The following is a 12,708-nucleotide window of genomic DNA, read 5'->3' as shown; positions in this document are numbered from 1 at the left end:
AAGCCCTAATATTGTCATTTAGGGTTTTCCCATGAATCGATCCCAATCCTAAGCAAACGATAGCTTAGATCATCTAAGAAGCACTCTAGTAAAGTTTCTAGACCTTTGGTACCAACCCTAGGGCTCCAAACACCACTTCCAAGGATTCACCATGAGAGCACTTTAAGCTCTCATGGGAACCATGGTGTACATGGCTCAAAAAAGCCTTTAAAGCCTCTAGGGAGCACAAAGCTCCCATCTTCTAAGCCAAAATCCAAACCCTAGGCTCATTTCTACCAAAAACTCACCTTAGCCCTAGCTCTTCCAAGTCCTTCTTGTAGGAGAGCTTGTAGAACCCTCCAAAGCCTCCAAATCCTCCTCCTCTTCACTTCTTCTTCTTCTTCTCCAAGCCCTAGAGCAAGAGTTCTAGAGAGAGAAAGAGAGGAAATGGGTGAGAAGGGTGGAAATGGCTGTAGGAGAGAGAGGGGAGTCTATATATAGTGTTGTAACAATTGCATTTAAGCCCCTCCACTTGTTTCCCCCGATCTGCCTAGACTGGGCATTTTTCGCCTTCGGGGACCAGTCTCCCCGACCAGGGACCGGTTCCCGAACGGGGGTTTTCTAGGACTTAGCCAAATTTTCGAGTTTTTCAGCTGTTGCGCAACGAGGGACCGGTCTGCCCGTCAGGGACCGATCTCCCGAGGACCGGTCTCACCACCAGGGACCGGATGCCTCAGGATTTCCTGGCAGGCTACGCGCACGGGGACCGGTCTCTCCTTCAGGGACCGGTTCCCGAGAGCTCAAAATCTGGGACTTAGCCAGATTTCCAAATTTGCTCTCCGGGTCCCTTTTTGCTCCTTTTATGAACTCCAATGCACTTAGGGTCCACTTTAACTCGTTCAATTTCGCGTTCCGCTCGTTTTGACAGAACTCGGTACGATTTTTACGAGGGATGTGGTGTGTTACACCCCTCCCATTTGGTTCACAGCAGCAAACACCCTTCCAACTCATTTCTCTCCCTCTCTTTCTCTAGAAGCTCTCTACTAAGGTGGAAAGGAAGAGATTGAAGAGAATTTTGGAGGAGATTTGAAGTTTTTGAAGGCTTTGGAGCTCTCCTACAAGGTGGACCTTGGAGGGCTTTGGGCAAAGGTGAGGTTTTCTTGTAAGATTAGGGTTAGAGCTTGGTTTTATACCCTAAATCTTTGGTTTTGATCTTCTTACAAGTGTAGAAACCTTGTAGAGAACATGAACACATGAAAATTCATGTTTCCTTCATGAGCTCTCATGGTGGATTTCTAGGGTTCAGTTTGTATGCCCTAAAAATGATTTGAATGACCTAGAAATGGTTCTAAATGAGTTCCTAGAGGTTCAACAAGCTTGCGTTTGCTTGTTTTAGAGATCAAACTAAAGTATTGGGCAAATAACATTGTTATGGCACCAAAATTGGGGCTTTTGCCCTAGAGTGGTTTAAAGGCAAATTGACCTTATAGAAAAGTATTTCTAACTAGAATATGAACTCGGTTCAGTGATCCGACGAGTGTACACAAAGAAATTGACGAAAAGGTAGGTTTCCGCAGCACGCAGAATAGGCGCCCAAAAATCATGAGAATTGAACCGTAGCACCTTTACAACCATACAAGGTGGGTAGTGCTTTCTGAAATCATTGAATTTTCTTTTATGTCTAAAATATCATTTTCGAGCATATGGGTATATTGAGCATCTTGCATAGTAGGGTTAATTTGAGAGCATGTGTTGCATGTTATGAGTATAAATGCCTATGAGATAATTGTGAACTATTGAGAATGGTAAGAACCCTATGTATGCATGAAAAGTGATAAAGATCTAGATAAGGTAGAGAACCAAATTGACATTATGATATATGGATTGTGTGGCATTAATAAACAATGAATGCTAGAGTTTCAAACTTAGTGTATGTGGCATCAATGAGTTTTGAATGCTAGAGTTGAACACTTAGTGTGGCATAATGAGATCGACGAATGCATGAAAATGTGTATAAAGAACAAGTAGTGTAAATGACACTAATGCAAGTTAAAGAATGCAAGTAAAGAGAGATAGTGGACATTATGACATAGCAATCTTAAAGTTAAGGGTCATATGAGCATTGTATCCTCATAGTGAGGAATGGATTGGATTTAGAATCCTTAAAGTTAAGGATTGATTATACTCACCTATAAGTCTTGGCTTGAGGGCGGTCGCACCCCCTCGAGCGATGAGCTCCGGTGTAAGATATTGAATTGAACTTCTGAAATTATGAAGTTACGGTAGAATATAATATACCGAATTTTTAATATAAAATAAGTATAAATAAAAATAGTGTGAGATACTATTTTTATTTGACTTAGAGAAGTAAAATAGAACTCGAAAACGACTTGTGCTGAAATCGGACCTGAAACAGAAGATTTAGAATTTTCTGTTGGAAACGGGGCTGATATTTTAGCAGAAAATGCACAGTGTCAGAAAATTATGAAAACTTGGGGATATGTCGGGATTATTTTTATGAAACTAGATTTAAAGTTTCATGTCAATCCGACACCCGGAAAGTGAAAAATAAAATCCGACTGCTATCTGCTAGAGATTACAGTTCGGTAGAGCTTTCGGTGACCAAACAGGGTCGAAATTGAAAAATTAAAATTTTTTTCGTCGAGTTAAGTAAAACCGAGTCTGACCGTCAAATTTGAGCTCAAACGGATATTCAGAAGGGCAGGCGAAAGGTATTTGTACCTAGCTACTAAACTGCAAGTTGAATGGTGTTATATGGGGGGTTTGGTGCAATTGTTACAGCACCTATTAGAGGAGGTGGCTTGGCTGAATGCATCATACACACACACACATTCTCTCCTTCTCCCTCACACTTGCAACCAAAGAGAAAGGTCTCTCTCTCTCTCTAGCAATTTCTCTACCAAAGAGAGGAATTGGAAGTGGATTTGGAGAAGAAAAAGGCTTGGAGTTGAAGCTTCATCCTCATCTTCTTCATCTTTGGCCAAGAAGAGAGCTTTGGAGGTAAACTTTGATAGCTTTAACGGTAGAATTCTAGGGCTTGGTTCTTATGCTCTAGAATGGTTTTAGTGGAACCCAAGGATGCTAAATAGATGATTGTTGCTTACATCATGAATCAATTTGGTGATTTCTTACAATAGTAAACATCTAGGGCTGCAATGGGGTTTTTGTGAAATGATAGGGTTTGATCTAAATTAGACCTATATAAACCTAATTGTTAGGTATACGAACGCGTTGGTGAAGTCGGTTCGGCGATTCGTCGAGCCTACGCGAAGATATTAAAGAAACGGACGATTTAGCTTCGTTTCCGCCTGGAGGGCCGAGACGACGTCCTAAAATTATGAAAACAGAATTGTGGCATCGCGGCATCAAGCTGTAGACCTATAATTTTCGGGGCCGCGAATCGACGCACGATCGGTGTGCAACTGTAAGATCGGGCCGAACCAGACGGCGAGTACCGCGAGCGGCCGATTGCAAGTGACTACGAGCAATCGGAACGCGATAAAAGGTGGGGGGTGTCCATCCCAAAGCAAATGGGCTTCCTTTTATGTCTAAGTTAAATGTATTGATCATATATCAACATTATGCATTATAGGATGTGTAGATGGTTGCATTTCCATTTCCTTGCATGCTTCTTAGTAGTGTAGCATTATGAGCTTGACACATGGACTAGGGATGCATGAGGATTGGGTCTTGTGACATGGAATCCTATAGTGGCATAAAGATAAACTTGGACACGTAAATGGCCTAGAAGAGTAGCATTTGGACTAGTGTTAGTACTATGCATGATAGGGTATTGGATAGTCGCATTTCCATTCTTGCATGATCCTGAGTAGTGTAGCAACATGAGTTTGGCACTTGAGTTAGGATGCATGAGAATAGAGGAATTGTGACATAGAACCCTATAGTGGTAAAGTTAAATGATGAACTTAATCTTGTATTGACAAGGACTAGAGAACGAGTGGCATCTAGACAATGTTGACAACTTGACGAGTGGCATGACAAGTAGTGTATAGATGAAAATACTTGTTGCATGTTGAACTTAGGGATGAAATAGTTCCCAAGTGGATGTTGACCTTAGTGGCAGGGTATCCTCAGTGACAAGGATTTGATCATACTAACATGTCTGTTCAGAGCTTGTAGGCGGTCGCTCCGCACAAGCAGTGTGCTCCGGAGTTTGTCACACGAGGGATAGCCTTATGGGGTCCCGAGGGATAGCCTTTTGGGGTCCCGCAGACGGTCTCGCGTGAGTGAGCAGATCCTCCCCGTTGAGATTAGATTGTGAGTCGGGCGAGTGAGCAGATCCTCCCCGTTGAGATACTTAGATTGTGAGTCGGGCGAGTGAGTGGATCCTCCCCGTTGTGATTAGATTGTGAGTCGGGCGAGTGAGCGGATCCTCCCCGTTGTGATTAGATTGTGAGTTGGGTGAGTGAGCAGATCCTCACCTGTGGGATTGAGTAGATGCGGCACCTATGGGTGAGCCGCGTGATTGAATGATAGCAAGAGTGACATAGTTTCTTGACATAGTAGCATGATAGTTGTCATCTATACTGTGTAGATTGCATACTATGTTGTAGCTCATCCATTTGATTATTGAAGGCATAGTAGAATGTTGCACATTACTTTACTATGTTGTACTTCAATTTCATATCTATCTATCTATCTATCTGCTTTTGCCTGCTTGGACCTAGTGAGAAGATCGACGGAGTCGGCGGGCGAATCCACTGGGAACTATATTTATATAGTTCTCACCCCACTTCGTTGCAGGGTCTAAGTACCAGCAGAGGACCATGGTAAGGGCGTAGCGCCCTAGTAGATAGTAGCTTTTTCCTACTTGCATTTAGAGTGCCCTCGTGTACATGGTTAGTAGATGTTATATTTTGGGAGCTAGCATGTATTCATTTTGGGAGATAAAATTGTAAACTCATGTATTCATTTTGGAGGACAAAAATGTAAATCAATATGTAATGGTTGAATGGTTGTAATAACTAGAATTATCTCTCTTTATTCACTTGTATGTACTCGTGACTCTTGCTCTTACTTGTTGGCACTTGTAGTGCCCCTGGTTAATCGTGTATGCATTGAATTTCTTTTCCTGGGCAAATTCTTGTACTCGATCATGTTGTTTAGCCTAGGACGGACAGGGGAGGTGCTGTCTGTTCGGCGTCTGTTCGACGCGCTCGAACCGGACCAAATTGGTGGCGGTCTCGGGACGTGACATTCGGAGTAGTCATCACTGGGTCGTAGTGAGTATCTCCCCAGAGGACGGTCCCGTCGGGTCGTAGCGAGTATCTCCCCGATAGTAGGGATTTGAGTTGGTGAGTTTGTTGAGGGCGAAACCTACGGGTTAGCCAAGAGATTGGGCAATGGAATTGTGATCTTGCATTCATCATGAGCATTCTATTTGAGCATATCATGGATATATATTGTTCAGGCATATTAGCTGCATTTGTCAGTTGGTTACTATCTATCTATCTTTCTATTATGCCTGATTTAGACATAGTGGGAAAGTCGGCGAGGTCGGCGGCCGAACCCACTGGGAACTTTGTTGTAGTTCTCACCCCACTATTTCCACAGAGCCGGGATCGAGCGAGCCGGCTGACGATCGCGGTAAGGGTATCGCGCCATAGACAGAGACCACCCGAGTTGGGTTTTATATTTTGTAGTTGCATACCCTTTTGTATATCATCTTTTGTACTTGATAATTATAAATGTTTAAAGGAAAGAATATGAATGATGTAAAAGAGTTTATGTTTAAATGCAAAGAGTTATATTTTGGATATCATGTGATGTATCAAGAGAAGAACTGATGAAAAGAATATAAATGTAACTTGTGATTGAATGCGTGTATGTGGTTAAAAGTTAATCATATTACTTGTATGATGTTTAGTTAGTACTTTCACTTTGGCTATCGCTTGCCCTCGTGCAAGCCAAGTATATTTATGTTTCCGCTATGCAAATTTATATACTTGCTCTGTACTTGTTGTTGAGGCTTGGGCGGACAGGGAAGGTGCTGTTCGTTCGGCGTCTGTTCGACTTGCTCGAACTGGCCAAATAGGATCGGGCTCGGGGCGTGATAGATATAATGGTGTCAGAGCCTAAAAGTGAAAGTATAGGATGGACCTAGAGACCCTTAGGAATGGAAAACCTTAAGGATCTAGGAAACATGAGTGACGTGGAATCAAAGTATAGCGAAAGCTTTATGATTGGATTAATGTAGTAAGTCTCTAATGTAGTTAGGGGCTAATTCAGTTGATATTTTTTATCTATTCCTTGTGTTGTGATCGGCAGCCGACGACATAATGCTTTGGAATGAAAATAAATACACTTGTTTGCTTTCGCCGAATTGGGTATGTTCGAGTATATTGGTCGAGTGATTAATGTGAATTGCTTCATTTCAGGAAGCAATGCCGCCTCATGGTCGACCGCGAACAAGGTCTGTGCCCGAGGAACTGAGCGCGGCTCCCGTGCAAGCCGGAGTGAGTGGCGACGGGGGGCTTCGGGAGCAGATGGCCGCTCTTATTGGAGTAGTGCGGCAACAAGCGGAGTCCGTTCAATACCAAGGGGAGCAAATCCAAAGGCTTCAGGAGGCCTTAGAGCGACAGTAGGCGGCGGCGGCTTAAGTGGGCGCCGAGCATCCTGCGCCCCCTGCAGTGGTGCCGAGTGCGGCCGAGGGAGTGGCGGCGGCGGCAGAGCCAGTCGCGGCTGTGCTAGTCATAGCGGTGCCGATCGGATCGGGAACCTCAAATCCCGATAGTGCGGCGGTAGAGGCAGAGCGGGAGCGTGCGCTTGCGGCTCTCGTTAAGTTCAAGAAGTTCAACCCACCTATCTTTGAGGGGGAAAAGGTGGAGCCGTCAATGGTGGAGTCATGGATTTGACTCGATGTAGACGCTCTTTGAGGACCTATACACCTCGGAGAAGGACAAGGTGCACCTCGCCACTCATTACCTTGAGAAGGCGGCGAAGGTGTGGTGGAAGTGGGTGAAGCGGGATCGATCTTTCGATCTTCTGCCTATGTTGTGGGAGGAGTTCAAGAGGGCGATGTTCGTGAACTCTTTCCCCGATATGGTGAAGCGGGAGCTACAAGAAAAATTCTGCAAGCTAAGGCAAGGAGATCGCTCGGTAGCGGACTACGAGCAGGAGTTCTCCTACATCATAGACTGCGTCCCGGATGTTGTCGAGATGACCGGGACCGGGCCGACTGCTTCTTGCGAGGACTTCGGCCGAGAATTTATAAGGCCGTGCAACTATTCAAGCTCACGACCTTTGCTGAGATCTTTGATCGAGCATTGTGGGCGGAGCATGGAGATACCCACGTGCGAGAGGAGCGCGAGATGATGGCCGAGTCAAAAGACAAAGGAAAGAAGCGGGCGGCGGGCGGTGCCGGGGGCCGGCCGAATGCAAAGAAACCCCCTCGGTATCCCCGACAACAGTCGAGGAGTAGGAGGCCTTCTCATTGTGCTATTTGCGGCGGTGATCATCGACTGCCGGCATGCCCACAACTCGAAGGGAAGTGCTACAAGTGTGGTCAAGTGGGGCATATGGCCCGGGAGTACCCGAGTTGGGCGTCGTCTGCGCCGACGGCGGCATCAGTTCCGTCTTCCCTGAGACAGCATGCGTGGTTGCCGCCGGCTATGTCAGCTGGACACGCATCATGTGACACCCCAATAATCCTACATCGGATGGGAATGGGGTTGTCATTGGATTTATAAGAGACTTAGACACTAGTAATAATAACTGGGTTTAAGTATTTTGGGCTGGTGGTTGGGCCCAACGAGTTATTGTAGCTAGTGGGCTGGGTCGTTACATTTGGTATCAGAGACGGTTCACCAGCTGGACATGTGTGGCGAGTCTCGGCTGAGCCAGGGTCTGGATGACGGGCTAGCGAGACGAGTCTCACATCGCCTGGTGATCTTGGGCTGTGTGTGTAATTGGGTTGACGAGGACGTCAGGGCCTTAACGGGGGGAGTCTGTGACACCCCAATAATCCCACATCGGATGGAAATGGGGTTGTCATTGGATTTATAAGAGACTTAGACACTAGTAATAATAACTGGGCTTAAGTATTTTGGGCTGTTAGCTGGGCCCAATAAGTTATTATTGCTAGTGGGCTGGGTCGTTACATTAACGGGGGGAGTCTGTGACACCCCAATAGTCCCACATCGGATGGGAATGGGATTGTCATTGGGTTTATAAGAGACTTAGACACTAGTAATAATAACTGAGCTTAAGCATTTTGGGTCGGTGTTTGGGCCCAACGAGTTATTATTGCTAGTAGGCTGGGTCGTTACATTTGGTATCAGAGCCAGTTCACCAGCCAGAAGTGTGAGATGAGTCTTGGCTGAGCCAGGGTCGGAATGACAGACTAAGTCAGGGTCGGTGATTAACAGGCTAAGTCAGGGTCGGAATGACAAAGGCTAGCGAGACAAGTCTCACATCATCTGGTGATCTTGGGCTGTTTGTGATTGGACTGACGAGGACGTCAGGTCCTTAACGGGGGGAGTCTATGACACCCCAATAGTCCTACATCGGATGGGAATGGGGTTGTCATTGGGTTTATAAGAGACTTAGACACTAGTAATAATAACTGAGCTTAAGCATTTTGGGCCGCTGTTTGGGCCCAACGAGTTATTGTTGTTAGTGGGCTGGATCGTTACACATCAGCACCACGTCAGCCGGAGGGATCTCAAGCACCTAGTGGACAGGTTTTCGCTACTCAGGTGGGGAGCAGCCTGCAGTACCAGATGATGTCGTGGCAGGTATTATCTTGATCAATGGCACTAGAGCTAGAGCTTTATTCGACACAGGTGCATTGCATTCATTCATTGGTGCATTATTTGCAAAAACTCATGGCATAGAGATCATATATAACCCACATTATTGGTGGGTTAATGCACCTGAGCATTCATTTAGGGTGCATAAGGAGTGTTTGGCTTGTCCAGTTCAAATAGATGAATGGATTATGCCGATAGACTTGTCGGTGTTAAACCAAATGTAGAGATTCGATGTAATCTTGGGGATCAATTGGCTGTCCAAGTACTATGCGGTTATAGATTGTGAAAGCAAGGTGATCACATTTCGTGAACCTAACCAAGAGGAGTTGGTATATCGTGCATGTAAAAGCTCGCGCTTCGCGGCGACCGTATCGGTGATGAGGGCGAGGAAAATGATCAAAGGGGGATGTGTGGCCTATTTGGCAACAATGGTGGACACGCAAAGGGAGCACCCGGAACTTGGGGATATCCGGGTGGCATGTGAGTTTCCCGACGTATTTCCGGCGGAGTTACCGGGATTGCCATCGGACCAGGAGATCGAGTTCATTATTGATTTGATTCCCGGGGTGGCGCCAATTTTGAAGGCTCCGTATAGAATGGCACTGGCAGAGCTAAAAGAGCTAAAAGCACAGTTGCAAGACTTGCTCGATAAAGGCTTTGTGAGGCCGAGCGTGTCACCGTGGGGAACTCCAGTGTTATTTGTGAAGAAAAAGGGTGGCACACTTCGACTTTGCGTGGATTACCGCGAGTTGAACAAAGTGTCAATCAAGAACAAGTACCCGTTACCGAGAATTGATGATCTATTCGATCAATTGTAAGGGTCGAGGGTATATTCCAAGATTGATCTTCAATCGGGGTATCATCAGTTGAAGATCCGGCCGAAGGATGTGCACAAAACGACATATCGTACGCGGTATGGCCATTATGAGTTCACGGTAATGCCGTTTGGACTTACAAATGCCCCGACAGCATTTATAGACTTGATGAATCGAGTCTTTCGACCGCTATTGGACCGGTACGTCGTGGTATTCATTGACGACTTGTTGGTCTATTAACGGAGCGAGGAGGAACACGAGGAACATTTGAGGACCGTGTTGGAAATACTACGAAAAGAGAAGCTTTATGCTAAATTAAAGAAGTGCGAATTTTGGCTTTCGGAGGTCACCTTCTTAGGCCATGTTATATCGGGTGACGACATCTCGGTGGATCCAAGGAAAGTGGAGGCAATTAAAGATTGGCCTCGCCCAACAAGTATAGTGGAAATCCGCAGTTTTCTTGGACTTGCGGGATACTATCGGCGGTTCGTGGAGGGGTTTGCTAAAATAACTACTCCACTAACGCGCCTTATACACAAAGGAGCGAAATATGTTTGGAGCAACGATTGCAATCAGAGCTTCGAGTAGTTGAAGGAAAGGTTGACATCGACCCCGGTGCTTGCTCTACCAACGCCGAGGGAGACCTTTGCAGTTGTAATACACTGAATTTTTGCAAATTGTGAAATTCGAGTGCGAGGAATGATGTGTGGATCTATCTTACATGTTTTAAATGGCTTGGACAAGTTTTTGGACAAGTTAGAGGGTGAGTGGAAGTGTAGAAGCAAGAAAATGCAATGCTCGGGCGAAACCAGCCTTTTTCTGCTTGCTGTACCGGTACAGCCATTAGCTTGTACCGGTACAGCAATGCAGAAACATGGCAGCATGGGCTTTTTGGTAATTTCACCTTCTAATCCCTATCTATAACCCCCAGCACGACTCCAGGAGCTCTGTGGAAGGGTCTTGAGACCAGAGGAGGGTTCTTCCACCATTTTTTCTCTTTCTCTCTCTAGGGTTTTTCTCTCTCTACAGAGAACTCGCCGTTTTAGCCGTTTTCGTCGCCACGCGCGTTCTTCGCTGATTGCGAGCATCGCAGAGGTTGCGTGATCGTGGGAGAGAGTATTTTGGAGGTTTTTTCGCAGCTTTGGACCAGGAGTTTGCTTGTTGGATGCCTAAGCAGGTAATCGACTCAAGTTCTTCGTGATTGATGTTGTTTTCGGCGAGTTGAGTATCGCTTTCGCATTTCTGCTTCGTGCTGTGTTAGGCTGAGGTTTTTACACTTAAAGCTGAGTTGTTTAGCTGTGGATTAACTTCCTTTAACTTGGGATATGTTACTTTGAAGCTTAGTAGAGCTAATTAGGTCTTTATGAAGCGATTTCGGCACTTTATGCGATTCACTAATGCAGTTTGGATCTCTATGTTTGCAGCAGGTTTTCGAACCTAATTAAACTTATTTAGTGACCTTGGGGACTAGTGAGGAAGGTGCTATAACCTGAGGGAAGCAAGAATTTCAGGTAGAAAACTGAAATTTCAAGATTCCGATGTTGTATGTTGATTCTTGACGTTGTTGGTGCCGTTTTCGTGTTGATCGCAGCAGGCTTGCGACCGGGTCTTGGAGTACATTTCGCTGACTTATAGGGGCTTTTAGATACTTAACTTGAGGTATATACCTAGCCCAAAAGCAGAAAATTAAGTTTTCATTTTGTACTTCTTGTGAATTTTGCCGAAATTGGAGTTTTGAGTAATTGTTTCGGCACGATTTTCTTATCTTGTTTTCAGCAGGATCGGAGCCTTGTTGAGCAGTATATTGGGACTTCGGGTGACTAATTGGAGCTTCATAATAGGTGGGTCGGACCTAACCAGAGCAAGTGGAGCTCTCCTTTGTTCTATATGTACGCCAATTGGAGATCTTGTGGGCGTTTGGGCTTGAAATAGGACTTTTGACGAGTCACTATGCTTTAGTAGAGTTGAATCGAAATCTCTATTAAGTAACGAACTATGACACTCTCATGACTTTATTGTTTATAAAGTAGAGAACAATGACATGTTTGTAGAGAACAACGATATGCTTGTAAGAAAATAACATGCTTGTAAGAACAGTGACACTCTCTTGACTACTCTAGAGTAGAGCACAAGAACATGTTCTATGCCTAAGTTAATAGTACCATGATAGTAGAAAAGATTTTAATGTTATATGTAAAGTTGGAGTATCCTCACATGTTACTAGTGGATACTAGCTATTGTTCATATGCTCTATAGTATTATTCTAAAATTCCGGTCAAGGATCGATGTTGAAAGCATTACCCGTAAAACATACTACTGGAGACTTGTTGACTATGGATTATGCTTGCTTGCCATTGTGCTCATTCGCACATGCTTGTGAGGGTCGCTCCCTACAAGCCGGCACTCCGGAGTTGGCCTACGCGACAGTTGCTTGCCCGTGCCGGATTGGGTGCCGAAGTGGATTGCCGTGGGGAGTGTATACTACCACGGGGCCATTAGGCCCGGCGGAAGCCGGACTACCTGGGGTAGGTCCTGATGAATGGAATGAAAATTCTATTGAGGTGAAAGTACTAAATGACAAAGGACGGTAATGAATGCTTACTAGTAAAAGTGTACAGTAGTTACTTTACATTCATGCATATATTCATGTTTATGTTCATGATTATAAAAGTTGCTATATCTCTCTTATGCAAATGATTCATTACTGTAGAAAGTTACTACATGTTGACTATATGCTTAATATCATGCTTATTATCATGCAATTATCATTTTTGTTCTCATTTAGTACATCATGAGCCTAGTGGTGTAATTCGCCGAGGCTGGCGGCTTATCCACTGGGAACTATTGTTAATAGTTCTCACGCCCTTTTTATGGTTGTTTTTACAGAGCCATCTACAGGAGAGGCTAGGGATCGTGGCAAGGGAGTCGCGTCATTCTAGACTTTGCTAGGAGCGTGCTAGTCGATCACCTTGCTACTCGGGCTACGGCCGAGGGTGATGTCCATTGTATAGAATGACTACCATTGTATAGATGTTTTGTGTACCTTGTATTGTATATGAGTTGTAGATCCAGATGTTATAGTTCATACTTCTTCTCCTTCTGATAGGATTTTGGATTGTATA

At 44.9% G+C, this 12,708-nt stretch overlaps 1 long non-coding RNA gene across 3 annotated transcripts; it reads left to right on the top strand.

The window, feature by feature from the left end:
- On the top strand, positions 10,474–12,508 carry LOC109728411. 3 transcript variants are annotated; one of them, XR_002220965.1, is made up of 5 exons: positions 10,474–10,763; positions 11,014–11,097; positions 11,178–11,245; positions 11,366–11,427; positions 12,473–12,508. It is a non-coding gene; the product is annotated as an uncharacterized LOC109728411 (long non-coding RNA). The 3 variants fall into 3 exon arrangements; XR_002220964.1 differs by having other exon boundaries at positions 11,011–11,097; XR_002220966.1 differs by having other exon boundaries at positions 11,011–11,097; positions 11,363–11,427.

This window comes from Ananas comosus, linkage group 23, assembly GCF_001540865.1.
Source record: "Ananas comosus cultivar F153 linkage group 23, ASM154086v1, whole genome shotgun sequence".
Classification (NCBI taxonomy): Eukaryota; Viridiplantae; Streptophyta; class Magnoliopsida; order Poales; family Bromeliaceae; genus Ananas; species Ananas comosus.
This window is presented reverse-complemented; position numbering and strand designations above follow the sequence as displayed.